The sequence below is a fragment of the Telopea speciosissima genome, chromosome 5 (assembly GCF_018873765.1).
Source record: "Telopea speciosissima isolate NSW1024214 ecotype Mountain lineage chromosome 5, Tspe_v1, whole genome shotgun sequence".
In the NCBI taxonomy this organism is placed as follows: domain Eukaryota; kingdom Viridiplantae; phylum Streptophyta; class Magnoliopsida; order Proteales; family Proteaceae; genus Telopea; species Telopea speciosissima.
Genome location: NC_057920.1, coordinates 49,383,598 through 49,389,597, shown reverse-complemented (window position 1 = coordinate 49,389,597; position 6,000 = coordinate 49,383,598).

Below are 6,000 nucleotides of genomic sequence, written 5' to 3'. Positions count from 1 at the left end.
GATTTCCAAACTGACAAGGATAATAGAAAGTCTTCCTCTGGGATGGCCTTTATGATTGGTGGGGGTGTAGTGATTTGGAGGAGTGCCAAACAATAGTCAATAGCTGACTCCACAACAGAAGCTGAGTACGTGGCAGCTAGTGAAGCAGCCAAGGAAGGTGTCTGGCTCAAGAAATTCTTGACAGACTTAGGGGTGGTGCCTGAGCTAGTGGAGCGACCCATACAATTGTTTTGTGACAACAGGGGAGCTATAGCACAAGCAAAGGAACCAAGAGCTCATCAGAGGAATAAACATGTGGAGCAAAAATATCACTTGATCCGTGAGATTATTCAGCGTGGTGACATAGCCATAGCTTAGGTTGACACTGCAGATAACTTATCTGACCCCATGACTAAGGCATTGCCTCCTAGTGTTTTTGAAAAACATGTTGGGAATATGGGGGTGAAGTCCATGGGTAACTGGCACTGATGTACAAAACTCCTTTTATTTGAATTAATATATTTAAATTTTGATTAGCATGATTAGTTATTGAGCTCAGTTATTGTCCTAGGTATGCATACCTAAAACTATTCACCACTAGGGATGGGACTGGACATCCCATCCGGCATGGTGGTCACATTGTGTGTGCTTAGGATGGTTATTTTTCCAAGACACAAATGTGAGTGTACATTAGACTGGATCACTTGAGAATTTCACATGTGATGTACTATCAGTTTATAAAGAAAATGAGATTCTCTTAAGTAGTTCACAATTTGTCCCTTGACCTGAGGGGTCCTTATCGATGCACTCATGTGTTGAGAGTTTTGGTGTACCAACGGTTGATGTCTCTCTCTGACTATATATCGGTGCACTGGATTCTCAGTGTCTGACTATATTTGAAAGAGATGTCCAACATGGAACCCACAACCCATACGTTGGGAGTATGTTGAGGAGAGTATTCTATACAGGATTGGACGCAAATTCGGATCCGATAGCATTTTTTCAAAATATTTTTGAAATGTTTTTAGATATATATACAAAACATTATCTATTTCTTGAACGTTTGACTTGAAATGTTTTCTCTCGGTCCAATCAAAGTAATTGAATCTCTCGATCGGTGTATCGGTTCATTGAGGTTTGACAATCTCGTACACATGCCTTATATTGAACCATGCAACATTGTTTTGTGGGGGACTGATGCGTGTTTTAACTACTTACCTTGGGCGTAGGTTATTACATCTGCTTAGCATCTTCAATGTTGCACATCTTAGAAGCCAAGTGCAATCCCATTGCGATCCTGCCATTTTCCTTTCGGTTCCATTCATCTACGCTGTAACGGTTGATCATGGTTTCCTTTTTCATGATCCTCTTGTAAGATTGGATCTTACAGTAGGATGGAGGAGATTGTTAGAAAAGGAAAGCCAATGGGGGAATATTAGATATTCCACCCAATATTGGATTCCTCTAGCAATGCAGATCTTTCCTAATTGAGAAAGATTGGATGGGTAGATAACTGAGTCATCTTTGGAAACTCAATATATCACACCCATGTGAGATAGTTTTTTGGGATTATATGAGACAAAATATATATTTTTGTGGATGAAAAAATCATATAGAAGATACACAAGAACTCAAAACGTTGAGCTCTCTCTCCCTCTCCAAAATCCGTTGTCTCCCTTCTCTCTTCTTTGGTGTTTGATCCTAGAAGAAATCAAGGTGGTGTGTTCCTTGGTGTGTGGAGGAGATATATAGCTTGACCGTGTGGGAACGCAAAGCTTGCGTGGTGCGTGGAACGACAGAGAAAGTGCTATCATCGATTGGAGGTCTTGCATCTATGAGGCTTAGGTAATAATCGATCCCTGCTTCGTTCAGTTATTTGAATGACTTCTCCATCGATATTGTGATCTTGTTTACGCTTCCGCATTGATCGCACTTGCGATGCTAACACCAGACTCTACAACTGCCTCAATAATTGCTTCTGCAACCGCCCCTCCTTTATACAGTAAAGAAGAGGCCCCATATAGGATTCAGTGACAATTTTATTCGAACTTACTATTCTCTCCACTCCCTCTACAAATTTATTGTTGCATGCGGGTCTGACTTAAGCATCGAAGAGACTCCCCTCAAAGTCTGCTCTAAGCCTCTCTTGTGCTCTTCACCTATTGCAAGTCTCCACGTCACCAGTCCAGATTCCGATGCCAACACGACATATACCAATTGTATAAAGCAAAAAAACTAAGACAGTGACGCCTAGTAGGAAACAAATAATTAGCCCAAATTAAAAAAAAAAAAAAATAACAAAAGGGCTTTAGTCATCCACTAGAGACCTAGCAAGGCCACCTAGAAAATATTAAGGATGTGAACAGATATTCCAAAATCCGTATTCGATCTGTGTTCGTATCCATTTAGGAGAATCCTAATCCATCCGAAAACTAATCGGATATGAATATGATAATCCCCCTATCCAACTGATTACTATCCGATTCATTTAGGAATCCGACGGTAATATAATGCCTGAAATATATCTTTGTGTCTGTCTATCCGATTAAGTTACTTTATTGGATTTTGTTTTTTTTTTTTATTTCTATATCTTATAAGTTAAGATAATGTGATTTTTTTCTAGATTTTCTACTGGTTTATATATATTATTTTGCACTGTGATACATGGAATCACATATCTATTAAAATAAATACAAGATAAAATTAAAAGTAAACAACACAAGAAAATCAAAGACTAAGAAGAGTAGAAGAAATGGTATTTACTAAACACTCAAGTCTCAATCCTAATCTTCATCAACAAAAAGGTAAAAATGTCAACGGATAGTCGAAAATTCGTATTCAATCCACATTCATATCTATTTAGGAGAATCCGTATTCAAAAAATCACTATCCAGAAACTATTCAATTCTGTCAAAAAATTAATAGGATATTATCTAAATCCGTTCGAATATAATCCAATACAAATATGATAATGCCACAATCCTACCAAATTCAATCCATTTACATCCTTGAAAATATCAAAAGAAGTGAAACAGCATCTAGAGGCGTTTATAACGAGACTGCCATTATGCCTTTCATCCTTTGACATATTATCTACTGAATCACCCATAGGATTTTCTTTTTTAGACATCAACAACACAATTATTGAGCATTTTTTTTTTTTTGGTAAAGACAATTATTGAGCATTTAATACTTTAAAAATGTGAGCTAGACAAGATGTGCATTAAGATTTTTTTTTCTCCTTTCTCGCCTTTACCCTTTTCCCCTTTCCCCTTTCTCCCCCCAAAAAAAAAAATAATAAAAATGAAAGGAAAAAGAGAAAGAGATATAGTAAAGGAAAATTAAATGTAAATGAAGGTATCATCCATGGTATTAAGAATCCAATTTGATGTATTAAATGTAATGGCTAAAACAATGGTGGGCCCATCACAGTCAATGAATGATGTAATCACTGCTTAAAAAAAAAATTTCTTTATTTTTTTTCCCACATTGACTTCCATCATTTATTTCTTTTCTATTGGTCGGTTGAGTTTAGTGGGTATCAAGTAATTTGCATTTAATCAATTGGGAAGTCCTGTAGTAAATAGTATTGTGTTGAAAATAATAATGAAAAAAAATTCTCTCTCTCTCCCAAAATCAATCAACAAATCCCTGCCCCTATTGACGAAGCACCTGTGCGCTCCTGATTGGTGCTTTCCTCCAAGCTGACAGCTTGGAGAACCCTCCCCAAAAATAATTTTTGCCGAAACTTTTAGGTGGGAAGAGGTTTGAAGATATATAATCCTATCTTTTCCTTTCTTCGTGGAGGGAAATATAATTTCTAAATTAATCTCAAATCATTTATGTATTTATTTTTATTTTGTTCATTTAACTAATGGAGGGGGAAAAAAATGTTTCCTTTGTTTTGAACCTAACCCGCAATATCTTGAACCCAAGAGTTTTGGATTTTTTATATCCAACCAGAAAAAAAAAAAAGTGGTCTTTTAGTCTCTAGTGGAAGGTCTACGATAATTTTTTGGGTCCTTCTTAGCATCACTAGGTATAGTGAAGTATAAAGTTTCACTATTTGCCACCTTGTAGTCAGTACATGGGTTAGTGAATGTGATAGAGGACCCTAGTTGCATCTCAATGACCAAATTTTAGTCCAAAGTAAGTAAGAAAAGTTGCTCAAACTCTGATTCAAAATTCTAGTAAAATTCCTATAATGCTGTCAAATGGAGATGAATATAAAATACAAAATGGTATCTTCTGTAATTTTAGCTGCTTCCTCTACTCATTCTAAGTTAAAATTATACCACTGAGATGTTTGTCTGGTCCTCTATCACATGGACTAACCCATGTACTGCCATGTGGTAAATAATGAAGCCTTATAATTCACTAGGCATAGTGACGGGGAAGAACCCTTATTTATATAGGTAAATGGTGGTATTGGCCATGGTTTGTTTGACAAAGTTTCATGATTCATTTATCAATTGGTTGTTGTAGGCTATGTTTGATATGTATTCTTAGAATAGATTTTGAATTTAGAACGTATTATGAATCTCGATTCTTCATTATTTTCTCGTGTCCAAATGTATTCCTGACCTAAAATCTATTCCAAGGTTGATCCTGCTGATTTACTTGGCTCGCTCGAGTTTCGTTTCGGGTACAATTTTTTACCGCATCAAATCGAGTCACAAAAACAGTTCCTATTAATGGGTCAGTTATGTTGCCATCTCTAGTTATTAGTTTCTCAAAGTGTACATCCATAATCATCCTCCAAGGATGAGATTTTTACACATGAATTTGCAGCTAATAGTCTAAAGTGACTAGTTCAATTGACCTATTTATTTGATGAGTTATATCTCTAATTGGTATGACCTGAATCCAATTTGAAATACTCACCTAGATCTTGTGCTGCGTGTGGAAACCTTCGGTGCCCGGTTCACCCATGGATGAGCCTGCAAAAAATTGAATGAGCGCAAGAGAGCCGGTGTGGCTCCGGCCTAGGAATCTTCGACGCTCAAGTTAGGTCTCCAATGCGACAGCGTAACAGCTAGTGAAAGTAAGGTGTCGAATTGTGCTCCATACCTGGGTATTTATAGAGGGAGATGAGGCAGTTGGGAGAGTCCTAGTATGGTAGGAGTTCTTCTTTTGGAAGGTTCTCTCGCGTAGGGCGGAGTGGAGAGTCATTTTAGGGGTCGGACTCTTGTTAAGGTAAGAGTCCTAATGGGAGCGTGATTCGATATCGTGTAGGGATCGTGGCTCGATCCTTATTCCGGGATACTCGGGCGGTGCTGACGTGGCTCCGCGATTCCTGGCAGGCCGTTGTGATGACCTTGGTGGAGGGCTCGGCCTAGGAGCTCGGCCATGGAGGTCGGCCATGGGAGGTCGATCTCGGCAGTCACCTCGGCCTTGATCGTCCTGTGTATGTTCGGCCAGGGAGGTCGAGCTCGTCAGTTACCTTGACCTAGGCCATCCTGTGTATGCTCTGCCTGGGAGGTCGAGTTCGTCAATTACCTCGGTCTAGGCAGTCCTGTGTATGCTCGGCCAAGGAGGTCTGCATGGATGATGTGTCGCGGGCTCAGCAAAGTGCTCGGCCCAGCCATGCGATATGACGGAGATCAGGTCGGCCCGATTTCTGATTCAACTCGGTTCGGTTCTTGGGATGACCCCAGCTCGGCCACATGGCGGCTTCTGATTGATGAGGTGACTCTATGTTGTATCACGGCCCCCCCACTCATCAGGGGTCGGTCTAGCGCTGATGAGTGAAGTCTTCTGGTCAGCTTGACTGGTTCTTCTTGTGGTCGGGCCGACCTTACTTTATCGGCAACATGACGTTGTACGGTCTGACAGTTGAGCTGCCAACGCCCCATCATCCGTCGCCATAAATGAGCTCTGGAATTCAAATCGTCTTTTGATCTGGACCGTTGAATCATGCTGAGCTCTCCTTGGCCGAAGAAGGGAGTGTCGGCACCGTCCTGAGCATGATCATAGATGCCAACCTCAACTGCCTCAGGCCGACCTATGCCATCCCCGAGA